Here is a 12986-nt window from a genome sequence, read left to right as displayed (position 1 = left end):
TATTTCAGATTTTGTCTTTTATTCTTATCTTGGACATAAGCCCCAATTTATTATGTTAGTTATTATGATTTTAAATAGCCAGACATTTTAATTTTAATTTAGAACTTGATTAAATGTTGATACGTATTAAATTTATGATATTTGCCAACAAGATTGCTATGAACAATTTCTCTTAACACAAATATACTCTCTTTTTCATAAGTACGTTTTTCCAACAAAAATATCTGATGTTCTTGTACAAATACTAACATCCATATTTGATTCCTTGAGGGTTATAATGTTCGAAATCTACAAACGTTAATGGTCAAGTTTCTGTAGTTTTCCAATTAAAAGGTGTTTATTGCAATTATACCTCTTGTTGCTTATAGTAAATGACTGTAGTAATCCAACAATATTCTGTATAACTGTCTCTCCACATCTTGGGGCTGCTAGCTTTTATACTTATTAGGCATGATTTTGAAAATTCACTTGGCCAAAAATATTCAAAAATACGTTAGAGCTTTTGTAAAATGTATATTTTTTATTCATATTCTCGATAATCTATTACAAATTTGGTAAATGGGCAGGACTTGCACAATACATATGTTACATGTATTAAACTGAAACAAACGTAGATATTAAAATAAATGTATACCATTAAGTTCCATTACAATTATAAGTAGCAGCACTGAAAGTGAATAGCAAAAGTAATGTACTGTATTAGAATGTCCCTTACCTAAAATTTTGTAGTATAGTTATAATTTATTCTGTTGCTTCTATATTTTACACATCTTACCATGGACACAATTTACCCCTATTTAAAGTTCTCTATCTAACATTTCTTAACATACATATTTAGTGAATTTCCTGTGACATAATTTATCGTATGGCCTTACTCGTTTCAGCGAAGAAACACTGCATCAACATATACTTGAGGGTAAAAAGTTCTAAGCTCTTATTACATGGTGGTCTCTTAACAAAACTGTAACTGGTATATTCAGTTAAGTATTTTAGAAGAGCAAGAGTCTTATAGTGTCCTTACAGTAACCATGTTTTGTCACTAATACTTGATGTTACCTCCCTTGTAATATAATTTCTAAAACCAGTGATGTCACAGTGCCCTGAATTTTGCTATGCAGGCTGTGAACTGATTCTTTGCTTCCAGCCCCTGTAAACAAAGATAACATTAATTAATAAACCTACAATTACAAAACCTGAAGTGCCCTTTTTCATATTATTTTGGTAATATTTGATGTGGAAAAAAAAACAGTCTAAGAAGTTTAATACTTTCTAATTTCTAATACAGTGAACATGTTTCTTGTCACCTGTAACAGATACATGTGGTTTTGGATTAAACAGTAGATAATGTCAAATATTTCAAACTGTGTACTATAACACCTGTTTTACTAACATAATGCAGTTGATTCTACACAAGTCAGCAGACAAGTATACACACGCATGAGAAGTACCGAAGAACATCTGAAATCATATAACAACAAAGACACCTTCAACAACTGAACAGTCCCTAGCTTAATCTCTTTTATATTCCTTACTTACATTCATCGAGTTCTGTAAACTTTTAAAACAAAATACAAATTTTAGATACATTTAAAATTTCTACACAACTGTTATCATTGGGCTAAGAAATAATGGTCTTATTCTGAATGATACTTGGAACTCTGTCAAATAACTGGAGTTTTATATCCTACAACACTTCAGAAATTACTCTTTTAGTGAACAAGTGTAACATAACACTATTTTAAAGATTTATGCTATATTACAGGATGTAGGTGTTATAAAACATTTAATATTGATACCATATTACAGAATATAGGTGTTATACAATATATAATATATGTATTATATTACAGGATATAGATGTTATGTAATAGAACATTTAAGATTTATATTATATTATAGGACATAGGTGTTATATTACACAACATTTAATATTTTACTGTATTACAGGACATAGGTGTTATATTACACAGCATTTAAAATGTATACTGTACTACAGGACATAGATGTTATATTATACAACATTTAAGATGTATAGTATATTACAGGATATAGTTGTTACATAATACAACATTACAGATGTGTAGTATATTACAGAATATAGGTGTTATATTACACAACATTTAAGATTTATACTATATTACAGGATATAAGTGTTCTTCACATAACATTCAAGTTTTGCATTATATTATAGGATACAAGTATGACATTGCAGAATTTAGGTTTACATTCTAAGATGTAGGTTTTATGTTACAGTGTTTAGGTATTATTTGGAGGATGTTAGTAGATGTTGTATCTCACAACATTCATTGAGCCCTTGTTAAATTCATCACTGAAACTGAAACAGAAGATCAGTCAATGATAACCCTGGAAGTTTCAACCATCAGACTTCAAATATGCAGAAGGTTTTCCTTGCTCTTAATATGACCATATTCTATACTGAATTCAAATGAAATCACATCTACTGAGTCGATACAAATGCTTTGTCATTAAGTCCATTCTCATCTGTATTTGAATGTGAAGAAACAAGTACAACGTTGTAAATAAATAATTGCATTAAAGACAATACAATAAATATATATATATATATATATATCAGGCATTAAATGATACATCTAGTTTAATAATTAAAAACTTAAAGATTATTTTGTAAAATGTATTTAACCTACTTAGTTTCTTATTTTTTTATTAATGCTTTTTGGTAATTAAATTTTGATGTGATTTCAATTTAATTAACTAGTTATAAGCCTAAAAAGGTATTAATTCAATAAAATAATCAATATTCATGTTAGTCTAAACTGGCTTAAAATAAGCTTTAATTTAAAGACGAAAGAAAAAAATGCCTATAAATACTTTAGCATCAAGGTTAGGCTCCTTTACCAGAAGACGATTAACTAACACAATGTAAGGGTCCCTCTGATGGTGGACGCATAACAACAGTTCATACTGAAATACGTAAAAGATATTTTATGATCCGGTTCATTGTAAATGACGATAAATAACTCTTTGTACACAGTCTGCTTTAAGTCACAACTTTTACAAAAACTGTAATCTCACACAGAAGAATATTCCTAGTGAAAACCATAACAGATTACACCGTAAATAACAACTCTGGAAAGAAACTATACTACAAGTTGTTTAGTTGCAATTGTTTTTACTACGCCAAAACCACGGATGTTCTGCAGCAAAATAGGAAAAAAAAACAGGTTTACATGTTTTAAAGTAATAAGAACAAACGGTTCATATGATACAAACAATTTCACTGTTCTACATATCAACACAACGATGTAAACACAGGTATCATATCTAAGTAAGGGCTGCAACTGATGTATCAACAAGGTAAAGGCTTCTATCGTGTCTAGGTGAGAAGTGTAACTGATGTATCAACAAGAGGTAAACACAGTAATCAAATCTAATTGAGAAGTGTAACTGATGTAACAACAAGGAAACATGGCTAGAACATCTAGGTAAGAAGTGTAACTGATGTATGAACAAGGTAAATCATATATGAATATGAATTATGGTTTCCAATGGGAACTGTATAAGATATTAAGCTGATAAGAGCAGATACTTGTTACGAAATTTTATTTACCAATACTTTGTGGAACAACAAAAAAAGAACAAAGTTGAATTAATTACAAGTCATCAATAACAAAAGTAGTTAGAACAACAAACATATACATAAATATACACACACATATGCAGATATACATATAATATTTGTATAAGTACAATAGATGTACACACACACATATGCAGATATAAACGCAATATTTATATAAATCTAACAGATGTACACACATGTAAAGATGGCCCGGCATGGCCAAGCGTGTTAAGGCGTGCGACTCGTAATCCGAGGGTCGCGGTTTCGGATCCCAGTCGCGCCAAACATGCTCGCCCTTTCAGCCGTGGGGCGTTATAATATGACGGTCAATCCCACTATTCGTTGGTAAAAGAGTAGCCCAAGAGTTGGCGGTGGGTGGTGATGACTAGCTTCCTTCCCTCTAGTCTCACACTGCTAAATTAGGGACTGCTAGCACAGATAGCCCTCGAGTAGCTTTGTGCGAAATTCCAAAACAAACAAACAAACAAACACATGTACAGATATAAATGTAATATTTATATAAATACAATAGATGTGCACACATTTGCAGATATAAATTCAATATTTACATCAGCCGTAACACCAGAAGAATAACAAAAAAAACACGCTTTACTAATCATACTTGAACTTATAAAGAATAATCCACACATATATTTATTACTTATCAAATTAATCGAGAAAATAACAGCGCCGCATCTACTGGGGCAACAAAGTTAACCATACTACTCTTATATGTAATAAATAACCTTTTTAGCAATTCACTCAAAGTTTCAGTTCCGATATTTTCTGTGAATTAAGTAGTATCATCTATTTAAACGCTGGTTTAAATGAAGTCGTAGTATATTTAAAAGTTTAGTCTTAAACAAAGAGTTCATTAGCCTCTTCTCATTTACACGTTTAACTTAATAATAGAAAATATTTCGAGATTAAAATGCGTTATCTCTGTAGGTTATTAATGTGAATAACGTCAAACAAAAACGCGAAATATTGCAGTGAATGAATGTTTTAGGGTAAAACTTTATAAGTTGTGACATCGAAAATTCGAACACTTTTGCGTAATGTCATCGTGGCACTATCAATAACTGGATTTATAAGTTTAAATCATGGACATTAGTCGAGAAAAAATATCAAGAAATTGCTGCATTGTAACTATAATTGGAGTAAAAATATGTATTGTAAACATCGACCGAAAACTTTCCAAAAATATTAAATCAAATTGCAAAATGCTTCAAAACATTGTCAATAGACATAGTAATGAAGTTTTATAACTCTAAGGGCAGTCCATTACTAATCAATATTGATATTCAGTTAATAATGTAACCCGCTTTTGAGTTGTGCATAATCGCGAAACACAATACTAATAAGTAAACTTTATGATATTCGGAATGTTTTTTGAATAGTACTTGAAAACGCTCAGAAATGTCGTACGTGTTTTCAGTATTTCGTACCTTATTTTTGACGTATCTCTATACACAAAGAGAAATACAGAACGTTCTTAAAGCTACTAGATATTAAAATACAAACAACTGTAGCCCGTCGAAGAAGAAGGGGTAATTTTTACCACCGTCGAGGCAGTGAAACGTCGGTGAATATTCATTAATGAATTCGTAGGATGTTCACACAATCAACTTGATATAAATGACTGACGAATTGTTTGCTGTAAATATTAATTAATCTGTGCAGTTGTTCGGAGCTAGTTTTGTTACAAAAATGTATGACAACAACAAAATATTAGCTTTACATTAGAATCAAGTTTTAGGTTCAAAGCGTAAAACGATTTTCGCTAAATATTTGCTAATTATTATGGATTTTTCCCCTAGGAAACGAGTTCAATGAAAATATGAGAATACATTGTTAATATTTTCTAAAATATATCTTACTAACGAAATTTACTTTTTTATGATAGAAAAATAACGTGTCACAAACTACATTGGTCATAATTCTTAAAGGATCTTTAAGACTGATTACCAACATATTATTGAAATCCAGATAAACCTTGTAAACACCATTTTAAGAAATATAGTAAAGGAGGTACATAAGTCTGTTAGGAGAAAATAAATGTTATCACTTGCGAAAGTTAAGGTTGATGTGGACGTGGGTAGAGTACCGACAGTAAAAACAGCTTTTTGGATCGTAAGTGAACAATTTGTGTTAATAGTTTTGTAGGAATGGTATATTGATTAGTGAGAAGACTGTAGTGTATTCTTGTGTAATTTAGCGAATGATAACGTTATGCGTGTTAATGCTTCTCTGCTCTGTGTAATTTATTGTAACCTCTGCAGCACACGTATATGACGTTATTGAAGCCGCAGGCGGAGCCGTTGAAGTTTCTTCAATCTCGTACAGGTGGGTGATATGAGGTGCCGGTGTGTCGTCTGTGCGATACAGAAGTTGTTCGTGCAATATTGAAGTTTAGCATGCGTGTGCCAAACATAATCGCATCACTCTTAAGTAGTTATAGTCGTATGAGTATTATGAACTTCATATGGCAGTTTATACAAGAACCCAAAGGGTACAAATGGATATGCGACTTCGTGTGCCTAATTTCGTTCGTAATCGTATACTGTAGTGAAAACAAAAACAGAACTGGATACAACCAGTTCAGTTTCTCTAGAATACGAAATTGAAGTTAATTCATTTCATTAGGAATAACTGCTGAATTATGTAACACGTTCACCTTGAATACAAGATACAGCGTTGTGAGCTGGCTTCCACAATTCCCGGAAAGATGCCCTATTCAAACAAATAATCTACTTCAACCTTAGGAGAAGACGATATTTAACCAGCTGTAGAATATTGGCAAGAGTATCGTGTCAGTGTTCAAAAAACCATTTTACTCTTGTTGAACCACATGTAATATTTCAGCAGACTAAAATAATTAAAAAAATCGTAAGCTCTCTAGACAGTAGAACTGGGTAATTATATAAAACGTGGAACAATTTTGCAACAAAAGCCCATACTTTTTGTGACATAGGTCACAGAATAAAAAGTTGTATAACCGATTCCACACATGCTAGACCCAATGAACATGCTTCTATCCGACACATCTGATGGAGATACAAAGTTACTCTGACAGGTAAAATACAATGTGCACTACGCCAACAGAAATACCTCGGAACACGTTCAAGAACTGGGAGCAGGGGCGTAGATCCTGGGGGGGGGGGGATGAGGATATACATGCCCCCTTCATTTTAGGTGGGGGGTATGGTGCATACAATCATCCCTCCCTACAGTTTGGTCTGTTGAATTGTTTTATTGCATCACACGCCTACAAATTGTGTTTTGTTCTTGTGATTCTTCTTACCCATCGAATTACATAATTAGGCCTAGATGTAGGCTTTTTCAGTAGCCGAAATGTACATCTTTAATATAGGCGTGCTTCTAAGCTTTTCGATCTAACTTATAGTTCGTAACTTCGTAAGTATCAGTCAGTAGGCCTAAGTATACATCAAAGTATCGTAACAACAAGATTACTCTGTACTGCATGTCTACAGCTTTCAGCTTCACGTAATCAGAGATAACCAATTTGCAAATTGAACAGTCTACATAAGTGGTTGCAAAAATCATCCCCCCCCCTTTCTACCCTTCAGCCCATGAAACTTGAGGGTTACCCTGCATATAGCTACTGGAAGTAGCTTGATATATAGTAACTGAAAAGTACATCTTTCTAACAAGAAGTCGGAATCTTTGGGAACTTCTCTGATGGACTGGACTAGTTGTTCATGCCAGCATAGACAAATAGAACCTATAGGTACCAGTTGGGAAAAACTAAGACTAAAATACCATAAAACGGGCACCTAAAAAGTATCGTATCAAGAAAGTATCAGGATGACTGGATAAATTTATAATCCAGATGGTCAAAGCCAGGTTTAAAGCCCTAACTTTAGTATCCAACAAAGAAAGGGGGCGAAACTGCCATTAGTTATTGGCAAATTCATTGTTTATGTGACACAATTTGGTTTTACCTCCACAAAGAAATCCAAAAGAATGAGTTAACTATTTCTTCATATTTTAGTAACTGAAAACATTGTGCCCACACAACACAACATGGGAGAGAGAATTCTTTTTACAACTACTGCACGAAAATAAATTTGTACTAGAATATTCATATTCGTGAATAGCATTACTAACTTCTTGATAAAGATATTTCTAATTCTCATTTTCAGACAAAAAAACAGTAAGTGTTACTACCCATACCAGCCATTCTGAGATGTATGTTTTTCATTTCAAGTGGGTTTTTTGCTATCAAGAAAGTAACTTCTGAACCATTTAATTGGTTCCTTTATCCAATGCAACCCCAAAGGCACATCTTCACAATATTGCCACTTCCCTAATCAAGCTGCATTAGGTTTAGAAATATTTAAACATGCACCACTAGCCATAGGTCATGATGCACAGGTTAATTGTAACAGACTTGTTGAAAATGATCATAACACTCTTGTATATCTTCTGTTTTGGAACTCTGTTTGCAGATGAAAAGTCTGAGTGTTAACCCACCAAACATTGTTATATAGCTCAGCTTCAACAGATCTTGCCTCAGTTACTTCATCTGGTCATATTTTTTATATTAAAATATCAATTGAATATCCTCTTAATAAAGCAGATAATATATTCTGATGACGGCATAACAAACATTTGGTCTTAGTCTGTATAACACTCTATTTTATAGCTCCTTTCACTTCTCCTGATAAATAATATGCACTATTCTTCAGCTTGGGGTTGTCAGGTAATGGTCAAAAGAAAGATGTTATGCTTTTTGAAACTTTGGGCCAGGGAATATGTGGATTTTATTGTACAGGCAATGGTTGAGTGGGAGTGGTAAGTGCTTGGTACATGTGGGTGTGAATAGAGAGTGAGGCCGACCAACGTATTTCATTCCAAACCCTATGAAGTATGAAACTACGAATGCACATGGGTGATCAGAGTGCACACCTCTCCTGAGAAGAGCAGCTTACAGTGCGAGACACTGCAGAGGAATAGATGGTATGCTTAAACCTCCTGGAGAACTGGGAAGTTTGAGTGTCGATCTAGCCACCAGTTCTGACTTATTGTTCCATGTAAACTGGTAGATTAAGTGGTCCAAAGATGTACTACCCCATCTAGTTGGGGTAGATGGACAAAGATATCATAAAGGGAATCTACAGTGTTAGTGTTTCCAGTTTGTCCTAGGGCCATGGGAAACCAAATGCCAAAGCCGTGACCTCTGTCATCCAATGGATTGGAAAGAGGAAGTCATTCTAACTATACTATGCATTGGCCAGTTTTTTAACTGATTTTCTTTTATCTCGGACTGTTCCACTAATATGGAGTCTGTGTGGCACTCGGGTCTTTATAAGCCACATTTTACTGTCTTGCTATCATTACGACTCTAGGTGATGGTGCCATTTTAAACATGTTTTCTCCCAAAGTTTGTCCATAACGTTACAGTGTTATTGGTGATGGTGACACTGTCCATATTGAAAATGTTCTTAGTTTTTTTAAAATTAAAGGTCATTAATCTTTTTAATGTCATTTAACTTTTTAATTTATGCATGAGACCTTTTAAATGAGATTCTCTTAAGACTTGCAGTCCATCTAGTTCAATTTGAAATTAGAAAATGGCTGTAATGACAAAGAACTCGACCAGGACTGGAAAGGCCAACTTCAGATGACTAACGTTGCTGTTCAAACCACCGAGTCATCCTGGCAAGTTATTAAAAATTTTGCTACAAGTCTCTTAAAACTTATTTTACTTTTTTTAAAATTGCCATAATTTCAAATAACTTTGAACCAGGACTAGAAAGGCCAACTTCAGGTGACTGGTGGTTTTGTTCTTCCTTGTTAGTCTTTTTGGCGAGTTAGCATGATTACAATTATGCTATAGAAAGTCCTCAACAATTTATATTATTGTAGTTTTTCTCTTAATGCTGTAGACTAGGTGTAAACATTGGTTTTATGCTATTCTTTTGCACTTGTGTTTTAACTTTTCCCTGATTTTGGAGCAGATAGCCTAGCTGCTTGTGCTAATCTAATCAACCAATCCAGCCAAACCCTTGGAGACATACAAGTGAACTATTACTTAATTTTGACTTCCATAAATTAATTTTGGCACTTAGTAAAGATGTGTGAGACATGAAAAAATGAACAAACCACGACCTTTTTCACAGTTGATTATCGTCAGGCATAACACTGTACTCCCATTGCAAGTGGTAAGATTCGACCCTCATAATATTCAGTGTAATAATTTACCTTTCTTTAGTTTTTAAAATAGAGTGGACCTGTCCCAGAAGTACTGCAATATTAAGCCAACTCATGGCAGAAGTGAAGCAAGCACTAAGTATTCTGCTGTCACACAAAGTGTTTAATATTTTTTTAAAAAATGTACAAAAAGTACAGGATACAACCAGATCAGTTTTACAAGGATACAACGTCGAAGTTAATCCTTTTGTGAGGAAGAATTACTCAATTTTATTTGCAAACAGAAATCCAAATCTTTTATGCAATTCAGTAACCTTCGATATAAAATGAGTTATAAGCTGGTTTCCACATTGCCTGAAAAGATACCAGACTGCAATGTACAAAATCGTCTTCCAACTGTAAGAGAAGATATTTAACCCGACGTACAATGTTGGCAAAAGTGTCGCGACTGTTGAAAAATCATTTTATTCCAGTTGAACCATAAGACTCAGGTGCATAATGACCAAGAAACACATCTTTCTAACAAGAAGTCGGGATCTATGGCAAGCTCTCTAATGGATTGGATTAGCTTTTCATACCAGTGTGGACAACTAGAACATATAGGGACCAAAAGGGAAATAGGGTGACCAAAATACCACAATGTGATACCCAAAATGTATTGTATCAAAAAATCATCGGGATAAATTTCAAATCTGTATTGGCAATACCAAGCTTAAAGCCAAAGATTTAGTATCCACACAAAGGAGAGAGAGAGAGTTGTTCTTTAAATTGTTGCATGAAAACATTCATAAACGGGATAATTAACTTGTTGGTAAAGATATTTTCAATTCTTATGTTCAGGATAAATAAACCAAATATTTAATTGGTTCCCTGGTCCAAGGCAACCTGGAAGGTACATCTTCACAATGGCACCACTTCCCCAACGAAGCTGCCTTAGTTTTAGAAAGATGTTAAACATGTTCCAATGGCCTTTGAATAAAGGTCGACAATGTGGAGAGCATACCCAAAGGAGGTAGTGTCTAAGAGGAAGAAATTTACATTAGTTATTACCATTAGATTCCATCAAGGAACATAGGGCCGCAATCGTTTGCGGATTCTTCAACAGGTATTTAAGTGAGTAGGTTGTTAGCCCGCTGCACCGAGCCATCCCTAATTTAGTAGTGTAAGACTAGAGTGAAGGCAGCTAGTCGTCACCACCCACCGCCAACTCTTGGGCTACTCTTGTACTAATGAATAGTGGGATTGACCGTAACATTATAACGCCCCCACAGCTGGGAGGGCGAGCATGTTTAGCGCGACGCGGGCGCGAACCCCCGACCCTCGGATTACGAGTCGCACGCTTTAACACGCTTGGCCATGCCGGGCCCCTAAGAAGAAGAAATTCACATTATTTATGTGACTGAGGTAATTAAGAGTATGACCCCCTGCTTCCAGGTAGAGGAATGACCTTGACACTAGGTGAAAAAATACAAATAAGTTGCCTTCAACGAACAAGGTATAAAGTAAGGGAGACAGAGGAGAACCATGTCTAATACCATGTGAAATCAGAAAAGGGTTGGTTAAAAACCAATTGACTAAAACCCCACTGGTTGCATTACTGTATAAAGCCCGAATTATGTAATAATCATATTGGGGAAACCAAACTTGCTCAGTAAAAACCGATAGAAATTCATGATTCACTCTGGCAAGCTTTCCATTAGTTTCGTGAAACATATATGGAAAAAGCTGCTTATTATTGATGTACCAGAAAATATCTGAGAACCAAGTTCTGTTGAATACTAAGAGTCTGAACACATGTTTGAATTGGTAACACTAAAGATGATATCACTGAACTCCGCTGTAAACTTGAGAATTTTCACATCTACGTTCAACATGGCAATAGGCCTGTAAGAAAAAACGAGGGGCTTCATCTTCAATTTTAAACAGATGATCCCATTCAATAATGAGCCATGTAATTGACCCATTCTGTATACGTGCATTAAATACCTGGAGAAATTTCTTCCCTAATATTGACCGCGTGCCTCTGTAAAAACAGAGTTAAACCATCAGGCCCTGGCATCCACCTGGTGGCAAGAGTGAAATAGCTTCCCTACATTGTGATAAGGATAGGTGTTACTAAATCAGCAATACGCACAAAATCTAAAGTTCGTAAAATCAGGTAATGTCTTCCCAAAGGTCATGATGCACAGGCATAGAGCAATACAGTTCTTAAAATGATAAACTTGTATAATGTTTACTGTCTTGGAACTCAATGACTCACTGCTGAATTTTAATGAAGTAATGTTTATCACGAAAAATCTGACGAGTAACACAACCAGACATGATTGTATAACTCAGCCTCAAAAGATTTAGCCTTGTCACTAATTGTGGCAGAATGGTACAGTGCAGTAATTGATGATCTTGGTCAATGACCTGCTTTATGTGTTCAATATTTTATTGGACCAAAACATCAAGGAAGATCATTTTAACAAGGTAGATAAAATATTCTGACTGCATAACAATAATAATAAGCGATTGGTCTTAGTGTGTATAACATCCTATTCAGGTGAGAGTTCATTGTACTTCTCCTTTAGTCCACATCACCAAGACGGGCCCACCACATCAACTGAACACCATGAAGTGATTAAGGAAAATAACTTATTCAGTACATCATGCTGGGATAGGAGAGAATAATTGAGTTTCCATATCCCTGGACTTCTATGTAAGGTGTAAAGTCATGGAAAGACAAATGGCCATATAACCCCAAACATGTTGCTGAAAGTTGCCTACTGCATAAACCATTGCTTGTGAAAAAAAACTTAAAGGTTGTGAGTTACATAAAAACGATTGAGTCTTCAGGATATCCCTTGACAAACACATCTAAAAGACGATGTGGATCCATAAAGCTGCTGCAGAACATCTTGAAATGTAAAATATTGAAGTATGGTGTCAAGGAGATTTGCCTCTTTTACTCCTGGGGAAGGATCACACCCATCTTATACAAAACAGGGTCTAAAACAATTGAAATCACCCCCAAAATTATGTCAAACATGGTTATCAGATAATGGTCCAAACGAGAGATCAAAGAAAGCTGGAGGGACAGCTTGTCCAGAACAAACATCAAAAAGACGAATTTTTCATCCATAAACAGACATGTCAACAGTTAGAACTCGTCCTTGTTAAGATGATACCCAGAAATTTTGGATTAAAAATAATTCCAACACCAAAA

At 34.5% G+C, this 12986-nt stretch overlaps 2 long non-coding RNA genes across 3 annotated transcripts in view; one reads left to right on the top strand and one right to left on the bottom strand.

The window, feature by feature from the left end:
• Nucleotides 1-542: 542 nt before the first annotated feature.
• LOC143245198 (uncharacterized) overlaps nucleotides 543-12986 on the bottom strand; it is a 32603-nt gene continuing 20159 nt past the window's right edge. The window contains exon 4 of one of the 2 annotated variants that reach the window (XR_013025498.1): nucleotides 543-1147. This is a non-coding gene — a long non-coding RNA (uncharacterized LOC143245198). The remainder of the gene's footprint in view (nucleotides 1148-12986) is intronic. The other variant, XR_013025499.1, reaches the window with a different exon arrangement.
• LOC143245197 (uncharacterized) lies at nucleotides 5673-6502 on the top strand. Its single transcript, XR_013025497.1, has 2 exons — nucleotides 5673-5734; nucleotides 5884-6502. It is a non-coding gene; the product is annotated as an uncharacterized LOC143245197 (long non-coding RNA).

Source organism: Tachypleus tridentatus, chromosome 2 (assembly GCF_004210375.1).
Source record: "Tachypleus tridentatus isolate NWPU-2018 chromosome 2, ASM421037v1, whole genome shotgun sequence".
Classification (NCBI taxonomy): Eukaryota; Metazoa; Arthropoda; class Merostomata; order Xiphosura; family Limulidae; genus Tachypleus; species Tachypleus tridentatus.
Note: the sequence above shows the minus strand (reverse complement) of the source record. Positions and strands in the feature narration are given on the sequence as shown.